Below are 11,598 nucleotides of genomic sequence, written 5' to 3' on the forward strand. Positions count from 1 at the left end.
GAAGTTGGCTAGACTGAGATTAGAGATTAGACATTCGATTACACTTTCAATCGTTTTTATGCATCAATCAAGTGTACGCGAGTAATTTCAGAAAATTGCAGACTATTTTTGGACTTCAAAAATTTTGGCCCAGAAATTTTTAAAATTTTACCATTTCAATTTGTTAATTGATCGAATTTCGACCTAAAAACAACTTTTATGTATCGACCAAGTGTTCTAGAGTATTTTGACACCATTTTGGACTTTCAAAAATTTGGCCAAGAAATGTTAGGTCGAAATTCGGCCAAATAACGAAGTTAAAACAAATTCAAACTTTGGGCCAAAATTGGGCCAAAAATTTTGAATGTCTTAAATATGTCTGATATTACATAAGTACACTTGATCAATGCTGAAATATAATTGAAAGTGTAATTCAATGTAATAACGAATGTCTAATCTCTAATCTCGAGCCAACTTCACCGTGCCTTTTAAAGCTAAGTAGCGAAAAGTGAGTCCGTAATATCGCTTTAAACTTTCTGATCGGGACTGATGTATTAAACCCGGTATTAGAAAGAAAAAATTCGCGGCTACATGATGAAGTAAAAAGTTAGAGAAAATAATGTAAAACATTACTTCTAGAGTAGAAAGATGCAATGAATCGGGATGAGATTCTAAATGCTATCTTCAGTAGATATAGCGAAAAAAATCCTAAAACGTGCACGGCTATACTCTGCACGAATTGACATTCGGCCTAATGCCGCGCAAATTAATTTTTTTTTTAAAGGGGGGGTGGGAGGAAGGGGGAAATAGAGAAACAGGCAGATGCGGTAAGTGATGAGTCTGTAATATCGCTTTAAACTTTCTGATCGGGACTGATGTAGGCCCTATTAGAAACAAAAAAATATGCCGCTACATGATGAAGTAAAAATTGAGAGAAAATAATGTAAAACATTACTTCTAGAGTAAAAAGATGCAATGAATCGGGATGAGATTCAAAATGCTATCTTCACTAGGCCTATATATAGCGAAAAAAAATCAGAAAACGCGAACGGGTGCTCTGCGCGAAATCGGCATAATGCCGCGCTATTAAAAAAAAAGGGGGGAAAGGGGTTAAAATAAAGAAACAGCCAGATGCGGAAAGTGATGAGCCTGTAATATCGCTTTAAACTTTCTGATTGGGACTGATGTATTAGAAAGAAAAAATTCGCCGCTACATGATGAAGTAAAAATTTAGAGAAAATAATGTAAAACGTTACTTCTAGAGTAGAAAGATGCAATGAATCGGGATGAGATTCAAAATGCTATCTTCACTAGATAGAGCGAAAAAAATCCTAAAACGCGCACGGGTGCTCTGCGCAAATTAAGAAATCGGCATTCGCCTATTGCCGCGCTATTTAAAAAAAGGTGAAAAAGAGGTAAAAATAGACAAACAGGCAGATGCGGAAAGTGCTGAGTCTGTAATATCGCCTTATACTTTCTAATCGGGACTGATGTATTAGAAAGGAAAAATTCGCCGCTACATGATGAAGTAAAAATTTAGAGAAAATAATGTAAAACATTACTTCTAGAGTAGAAAGATGCAATGACTCGGGATGAGATTCAATTTTAAAAAGGGGAAAAAGAGGTAAAAATAGAGAAACAGGCAGATGCGGAAAGTGATGAGACTGTAATATCGCTTTCAACTTTCTGATCGGGACTGATGTATTAGAAAGAAAAAATTCGCCGCTAAATGATGAAGTGAAAATTTAAAGAAAATAATGTAAAACGTTACTTCTGGAGTAGAAAGATGCAATGAATCGGGATGAGATTCATAATGCTATATCTTCAGATAGAGCGAAAAAATCCTAAATCGCGCACGGGTTCTCTGCGCAAATTAAAAAATCGGCATTCGGCCTAATGCCGCGCTATTTAAAAAAAGGGGGAAGAGGTAGAAATAGAGAAACAGGCAGATGCGGAAAGTGATGAGACTGTTATATCGCTTTAAACTTTCTGATCGGGACTGATGTATTAGAAAGAAAAAATCGCCGCTAAATGATGAAGTGAAAATTTAGAGAAAATAATGCAAAACATTACTTCTAGAGTAGAAAGATGCAATGAATCGGGATGAGATTCAAAATGCTATCTTCACTAGATAGAGCGAAAAAAATCCTAAAACTCGCACGGGTGCTCTGCGCAAATTAAAAATCGGCATTCGCCTATTGCCGGGCTATTTAAAAAAGGTAAAAAAGAGGTAAAAATAGACAAACAGGCAGATGCGGAAAGTGATGAGTCTGTAATATCGCCTTACACTTTCTAATCGGGACTGATGTATTAGAAAGAAAATTCGCCGCTACAATATCGCTTTCAACTTTCTGATCGGGACTGATGTATCAGAAAGAAAAAATTCGCCGCTAAATGATGAAGTGAAAATGAAGTGAAAATAATGTAAAACGTTACTTCTAGAGTAGAAAGATGCAATGAATCGGGATGAGATTCATAATGCTATATCTTCAGATAGAGCGAAAAAATCCTAAATCGCGCACGGGTTCTCTGCGCAAATTAAAAAAATCGGCATTCGGCCTAATGCCGCGCTATTTAAAAAAAAAAGGGGGGAAGAGGTAGAAATAGAGAAACAGGCAGATGCGGAAAGTGATGAGACTGTTATATCGCTTTAAACTTTCTGATCGGGACTGATGTATTAGAAAGAAAAAAATCGCCGCTAAATGATGAAGTGAAAATTTAGAGAAAATAATGCAAAACATTACTTCTAGAGTAGAAAGATGCAATGAATCGGGATGAGATTCAAAATGCTATCTTCACTAGATAGAGCGAAAAAAAATCCTAAAACTCGCACGGGTGCTCTGCGCAAATTAAAAAATCGGCATTCGCCTATTGCCGGGCTATTTAAAAAAAGGTGAAAAAGAGGTAAAAATAGACAAACAGGCAGATGCGGAAAGTGATGAGTCTGTAATATCGCCTTACACTTTCTAATCGGGACTGATGTATTAGAAAGAAAAAATTCGCCGCTACAATATCGCTTTCAACTTTCTGATCGGGACTGATGTATCAGAAAGAAAAAATTCGCCGCTAAATGATGAAGTGAAAATGAAGTGAAAATAATGTAAAACGTTACTTCTAGAGTAGAAAGATGCAATGAATCGGGATGAGATTCATAATGCTATATCTTCAGATAGAGCGAAAAAATCCTAAATCGCGCACGGGTTCTCTGCGAGAATTAAAAAATCGGCATTCGGCCTAATGCCGCGCTATTAAAAAAAAAGGGGGAAAAGGGGTTAAAAATAGAGAAACAGGCAGATGCGGAAAGTGATGAGACTGTAATATCGCGTTAAACTTTCTGATCGGGACTGATGTATTAGAAAGAAAAAATTCGCCGCTAAATGATGAAGTGAAAATTTAGAGAAAATAATGCAAAACATTACTTCTAGAGTAGAAAGATGCAATGAATCGGGATGAGATTCAAAATGCTATCTTCACTAGATAGAGCGAAAAAAAATCCTAAAACGCGCACGGGTGCTCTGCGCAAATTAAAAAATCGGCATTCGCCTATTGCCGGGCTATCTAAAAAAGGTGAAAAAGAGGTAAAAATAGACAAACAGGCAGATGCGGAAAGTGATGAGTCTGTAATATCGCCTTACACTTTCTAATCGGGACTGATGTATTAGAAAGAAAAAATTCGCCGCTACAATATCGCTTTCAACTTTCTGATCGGGACTGATGTATTAGAAAGAAAAAATTCGCCGCTACATGATGAAGTAAAATTTAGAGAAAATAATGTAAAACATTACTTCTAGAGTAGAAAGATGCAAATTATGAATCGGGATGAGATTCAATTTAAAAAAGGGGAAAAAGAGGTAAAAATAGAGAAACAGGCAGATGCGGAAAGTGATGAGACTGTAATATCGCTTTCAACTTTCTGATCGGGACTGATGTATTAGAAAGAAAATATTCGCCGCTAAATGATGAAATGAAAATTTAGAGAAAATAACGTAAAACATTACTTCTAGAGTAGAAAGATGCAATGAATCGGGATGAGATTCATAATGCTATATCTTCAGTAGATAGAGCGAAAAAATCCTAAGTCGCGCACGGGTTATCTGCGCGAATTAAAAAATCGGCATTCGGTCTAATGCCGCGCTATTAAAAAAAAAAAGGGGGGGGGGGGGGGGGGGAAGAGGTAAAAATAGAGAAACAGGCAGATGCGGAAAGTGATGAGACTGTAATATCGCTTTAAACTTTCTGATCGGGACTGATGTATTAGAAAGAAAAAAATTCGCCGCTAAATGATGAAGTAAAAATTTAGAGAAAATAATGTAAAACATTATTTCTAGAGTAGAAAGATGCAATGAATCGGGATGAGATTCAAAATGCTATCTTAAGGGTTTACCGTCGTAACTAAACCATTCGATCAAATTTTTTTAAATTGACATATTTTGTACATTAATATGCGTAGATAATAAATCAGTAAAAAAAACTGGGGGTGCCGGACCTCACTTTTGAGCTACAGCCGTTTTAAAAGAGGTGTACATTTCCAAAAATCTCTGTACACTTCAATGGCAAAATCAGCAATTTTCTCAAAATAGACAACCTTTTGCGTTGTAGAAAAAATTGTATCGATCAAATTTTTAAATTTTATATATGTTATGAAAAATAAAAAAGCTCTGTAAATCGCGCAAAAAAAATTGGGGTACCGGACCTTGTTTTCGCGTAAATTGACCAAACAAGGTCAAAATGCATTTTTCTGCGACACCATGCGTAGTTAATTGCGTACATGGATATTTTGGTGCGTACCAACGCGCTGGTATACACGCGCGATCTGATGCCGGATAAGCGTTCGTTTACGCATATGGCCACAAAAAAGGAATTGTCTGTTTACGCAGGAAAGTTTTCACTGTAAAAAAAGTTACCATAATAGGAACTATTATTCTAATGATGTCGATTATTAAGATTTCATGCCTTAATATTCTTACTAATTTGGTGTATTTTGGTCATAAACGGGTGTAAGAAAGACTCCCATTCTGCAATCTGCAAAGATATTGGACCAAAGAGTTATCAAGTTAGTAAGTTACACAAAGTGAGGAATTTTCAGCTTTCACCATGTTCACCTGACTCGATCGACCAAAAAGAGGATTTATTAAACATGTTAAAGCGAAGCGTTTGACACCATGGCCGGAAGTGTTTGACAACAGGCCTACAATTATTATAGGCATAGGCCTACTTAGCATGCTTAGTGCCGTTTACCGAGAGGAAAACTTTTTTGGTCACAAAAACTATATAATACGGAATTATCTCGAGGTGGATTCATATCACAAAGCAGTTCAATTACAGCAAAGTTAAACACTGGGTTACCTATAGCTGTAGGAAAAACGTTTGACCTATTAGGCTATGATATTATTTTTGTAAATGTATGACACATTTTTTTGAAATTGAATAGTTTTGATGGTGTTGTCTATATCGCATGCATTATGAATTCAGTGCACTTAGTAGGCCTAGGTCTTTACCCAATAACACAAAATGCTTTAAAGATTTAAATGTTGGATTATAAACTTGCCGTTAATAATAGGCCTATAATATACCGGTAGTGGTTACCCAACATTTAGGCCAAAATATTATTAAAACGAATTAACCAATTTATCCAACACTCGTTTAGGCCTAAATGTTTAAAAACAACAACTTGATTCTGTGTTTGTTGGGTAGGCCTATAACTTCATACCATTGGACCCTACTGTCGTAAGCCGTTATCAGTGGAAGCACGCTGGCAAAATTTGGTTTGTAGGCCTACGTGTTATATTTAAGCGGCCACTTTTCTTGCGCTCAGCAAACATCGTTTTCTTTATTTTGTGGCCCTGGTTATCGCCGGTGCGCAAACATAGCATTGACACGCACAACACGCATCGTTCTCTGCGATGTCTGCAACGCAACGCCGAGCACGACGCGGAGTACGCACGCGTTGAAAAGAGGCGCAATAGTCGAGTCGAATCGGGTGACGACGGAAAACCCTTAACTAGATAGAGCGAAAAAAATCCTAAAACGCGCACGGGCCCGGTGCTCTGCGCAAATTAAGAAATCGGCATTCGCCTATTGCCGCGCTATTTTTAAAAAAGGGGAAAAACAGGCAGATGCCTTATACTTTCTAATCGGGACTGATGTATTAAAAAGAAAAAATTCGCCGCTACATGATGAAGTAAAAATCGGGATGAGATTCGAAATGCTAGGCCTATTTTCTGTCTCATATAAAACCCGGCATGATTGCTATCTTCGGTAGCGTTCTTGATGATGATGATTCAATGCTATCTACAGAAGATAGCAAGCAAAGCAAAACACATTCAAAATAATAATGTTCCAAAATAACATTGCCCAACACGCGTTCTTGATGATGATGATTCAGTGCGCAAAATAAGAGGATTCAGTGCGCAAATCCCGGGGCCGGTAAAACGGCTATAATTTGCCGCGCGCCTAGAGAAAAAAAATCGGCATTAGGCCGAATGCAAAGCTATGAAGAAATGTTAAAATGAAGAAGCTGACCAAAATTTAAAACGGCACTTTTATACCAGAGATTATTGGGAACATGCAGGAAATAATATAAGAAATAAAACAAAAAAGCAAAACAAAAAGAAAACAAAACAAAAAACAATGATGATCATTCAGTACGCAAAAAACTAGGCATATTTTCTGTCTCAGAACAACCCGGCATGATTGCTATCTTCGGTAGACAGTCATATCATTCAAAAAATCATTAAACATAAAGAAAAAGAATAGAGGTATGAATCATTTTCTTTGCAGGCCCTAAATGCTATCTACAGAAGATAGCAAGCAAAGCAAAACACATTCAAAATAATAATGTTCCAAAATAACATTGCCCAACACGCTTTCTAGATGATGATGATTCAGTGCGCAAAATGAGAGGATTCAGTGCGTAAATCCCGGGGCCGGTAAAACGGCTATAATTTGCCGCGCGCCTAGAGAAAAAAAATCGGCATTAGGCCGAATGCAAAGCTATGAAGAAATGTTAAAATGAAGAAGCTGACCAAAATTTAAAACGGCACTTTTATACCAGAGATTATTGGGAACATGCAGGAAATAATATAAGAAATAAAACAAAAAAGCAAAACAAAAAGAAAACAAAACAAAAAACAATGATGATCATTCAGTACGCAAAAAACTAGGCATATTTTCTGTCTCAGATCAACCCGGCATGATTGCTATCTTCGGTAGACAGTCATATCATTCAAAAAATCATTAAACATAAAGAAAAAGAATAGAGGTATGAATCATTTTCTTTGCAGGCCCTAAACGCTATCTACAGAAGATAGCAAGCAAAGCAAAACACATTCAAAATAATAATGTTCCAAAATAACATTGCCCAACACGCTTTCTAGATGATGATGATTCAGTGCGCAAAATGAGAGGATTCAGTGCGCAAATCCCGGGGCCGGTAAAACGGCTATAATTTGCCGCGCGCCTAGAGAAAAAAAATCGGCATTAGGCCGAATGCAAAGCTATAAAGAAATGTTAAAATGAAGAAGCTGACCAAAATTTAAAACGGCACTTTTATACCAGAGATTATTGGGAACATGCAGGAAATAATATAAGAAATAAAACAAAAAGCAAAACAAAAGAAAACAAAACTAAAAACAATGATGATCATTCAGTACGCAAAAAACTAGGCATATTTTCTGTTTCAGAACAACCCGGCATGATTGCTATCTTCGGTAGACAGTAATATCATACAAAAAATCATTAAACATAAAGAAAAAGAATAGAGGTATGAATCATTTTCTTTGCAGGCCCTAAATGCTATCTACAGAAGATAGCAAGCAAAGCAAAACACATTCAAAATAATAATGTTCCAAAATAACATTGCCCAACACGCTTTCTAGATGATGATGATTCAGTGCGCAAAATGAGAGGATTCAGTGCGCAAATCCCGGGGCCGGTAAAACGGCTATAATTTGCCGCGCGCCTAGAGAAAAAAAAATCGGCATTAGGCCGAATGCAAAGTTATGAAGAAATGTTAAAATGAAGAAGCTGACCAAAATTTAAAACGGCACTTTTATACCAGAGATTATTGGGAACATGCAGGAAATAAAATAAGAAATAAAACAAAAAGCAAAACAAAAAGAAAAGAAAACAAAAAACAATGATGATCATTCAGTACGCAAAAAACTAGGCATATTTTCTGTCTCATATAAACCCGGCATGATTGCTATCTTCGGTAGACAGTCATATCATTAAAATTTAAAAAATCATTAAACTTAAAGAAAGAGAATAGAGGTATGAATCATTTTCTTTGCAGGCCCTAAATGCTATCTACAGAAGATAGCAAGCAAAGCAAAACACATTCAAAATAATAATGTTCCAAAATATCATTGCCCAACACGCGTTCTTGATGATGATGATTCAGTGCGAAAAGCCCGGGGCCGGTAAAACGGCTATAATTTGCCGCGCGCCTAAAGAAAAAAAATCGCATTAGGCCGAATGCAAAGCTATAAAGAAATGTTAAAATGAAGAAGCTGACCAAAATTTAAAACGGCACTTTATATAGCAGAGATTATTGGGAACATGCAGGAAATAAAATAAGGAACAAAACAAAAAAGCAAAACAAAAAGAAAACAAAACAATGATGATTCATTCAGTACGTAAAAAACTAGGCCTATTTTCTGTCTCATATAGCCTAAACCCGGCATGATTGCTATCTTCGGTAGACAGTCATGTCATTAATAAAAATCATTAAACATAAAGAAAAAGAATAGAGGTATGAATCATTTTCTTTGCAGGTCCTAAATGCTATCTACAGAAGATAGCAAGCAAAGCAAAACACATTCAAAATAATAATGTTCCAAAATAACATTGCCCAACACGCGTTCTAGATGATGATGATTCAGTGCGCAAAATTAGAGGATTCAGTGCGAAAATCCCGGGGCCGGTAAAACGGCTATAATTTGCCGCGCGCCTAGAGAAAAAAAATCGGCATTAGGCCGAATGCAAAGCTATAAAGAAATGTTAAAATGAAGAAGCTGACCAAAATTTAAAACGGCACTTTTATACCAGAGATTATTGGGAACATGCAGGAAATAATATAAGAAATAAAACAAAAAAGCAAAACAAAAAGAAAACAAAACAAAAAACAATGATGATCATTCAGTACGCAAAAAACTAGGCATATTTTCTGTCTCAGAACAACCCGGCATGATTGCTATCTTCGGTAGACAGTCATATCATTCAAAAAATCATTAAACATAAAGAAAAAGAATAGAGGTATGAATCATTTTCTTTGCAGGCCCTAAATGCTATCTACAGAAGATAGCAAGCAAAGCAAAAAACACATTCAAAATAATAATGTTCCAAAATAACATTGCCCAACACGCTTTCTAGATGATGATGATTCAGTGCGCAAAATTAGAGGATTCAGTGCGCAAATCCCGGGGCCGGTAAAACGGCTATAATTTGCCGCGCGCCTAGAGAAAAAAAATCGGCATTAGGCCGAATGCAAAGCTATGAAGAAATGTTAAAATGAAGAAGCTGACCAAAATTTAAAACGGCACTTTTATACCAGAGATTATTGGGAACATGCAGGAAATAAAATAAGAAATAAAACAAAAAAGCAAAACAAAAAGAAAAGAAAACAAAAAACAATGATGATCATTCAGTACGCAAAAAACTAGGCATATTTTCTGTCTCATATAAACCCGGCATGATTGCTATCTTCGGTAGACAGTCATATCATTAAAATTTAAAAAATCATTAAACTTAAAGAAAGAGAATAGAGGTATGAATCATTTTCTTTGCAGGCCCTAAATGCTATCTACAGAAGATAGCAAGCAAAGCAAAACACATTCAAAATAATAATGTTCCAAAATAACATTGCCCAACACGCGTTCTTGATGATGATGATTCAGTGCGAAAATCCTGGGGCCGGTAAAACGGCTATAATTTGCCGCGCGCCTAGAGAAAAAAAAAATCGCATTAGGCCGAATGCAAAGCTATAAAGAAATGTTAAAATGAAGAAGCTGACCAAAATTTAAAACGGCACTTTATATAGCAGAGATTATTGGGAACATGCAGGAAATAAAATAAGAAATAAAACAAAAAAGCAAAACAAAAAGAAAACAAAACAAAAAACAATGATGATCATTCAGTACGCAAAAAACTAGGCATATTTTCTGTCTCATATAAACCTGGCATGATTGCTATCTTCGGTAGACAGTCATATCATTAAAATTTAAAAAATCATTAAACTTAAAGAAAGAGAATAGAGGTATGAATCATTTTCTTTGCAGGCCCTAAATGCTATCTACAGAAGATAGCAAGCAAAGCAAAACACATTCAAAATAATAATGTTCCAAAATAACATTGCCCAACACGCTTTCTAGATGATGATGATTCAGTGCGCAAAATGAGAGGATTCAGTGCGCAAATCCCGGGGCCGGTCAAACGGCTATAATTTGCCGCGCGCCTAGAGAAAAAAAATCGGCATTAGGCCGAATGTAAAGCAATGTTAAAATTACAGTGCAATTTGCAAATCACCCGTTGCGACATCCATCATCTTCTGTGAACACTCGCGAGCCCACTTACTACATGCATCATTTACGATCTGCATCATTTTCTCGTAACGCTCGCGCAAACGGCTATCTTCTGAATTTAATTGCGGGCCTAATAAAACAACAGAAAATATTTCACAAATTTAGAAAACATCTGTTTGGAAAAATTGTTTTTGATGTTTTGTGTTTGTTTTTTTCCGCTATCCACTCAAGATAGTACCCACTTTTGTTTGTTTGTTTGCTTGTTTGTTTGTTATCTACTCAAGGTAAAATTTACGGTGCGATTTGCAAATCATTATAGGCCCTTTGCGACATCACGCATCATCTGCTGTCAAAAAAAACGCCCTCAAAGTCTACTTACGGCCTGCATCATTTTTTTGGAACTCGCAAACGGCTTTACGGGCTTAATAAAACAACCCAGAAAATTTTAGAAAACGTCTGTTAGGAAAGTTTGTTTTGATGTTATTTGTTTGTTTGTTTATTCGTTTCCTTGTTATTTTTTTTCGCTATCTACTTAAGATATAGTATTTATTTGTAAAATACAAAGAAATTGAGAAAGATTTAATATATTTTGTTAGGCCTATCTACTGATGATAGCATTTTAAAACCTATAATGAAATAATACAAAAATAGACTTTCCTGCTTACGGTGCTCCACGCAATTATTAGGGTAATGTAGACTTTCCTGCTTACGGTACTCCACACAATTATCAGGGTAATGTAGACTTTCCTGCTTATGGTGCGCGCACAATTATCAGGGTAATGTAGACTTTTTTGCTTATGGTGCTCCACGCAATTATCTGGTTAATGTAGACTTTCCTGCTTACAATGCTCCATGTAATTATCAGGGTAATGTAGACTTTCCTGCTTATGGTGCTCCACGCAATTATCAGGGTAATGTAGACTTTCCTGCTTATGGTGCTCCACGCTATTATCAGGGAAATGTAGACTTTCCTGTTTATGGTGCTCTGCGCAATTATCAGGGTAATGTAGACTTTCCTGTTTGTGGTGCTCCACACAATTATCAGGGTAATGTAGACTTTCCTGCTTATGGTGCTACACGCAATTATCAGGGTAATGTA

This window comes from Amphiura filiformis, chromosome 16, assembly GCF_039555335.1.
Source record: "Amphiura filiformis chromosome 16, Afil_fr2py, whole genome shotgun sequence".
In the NCBI taxonomy this organism is placed as follows: Eukaryota; Metazoa; Echinodermata; class Ophiuroidea; order Amphilepidida; family Amphiuridae; genus Amphiura; species Amphiura filiformis.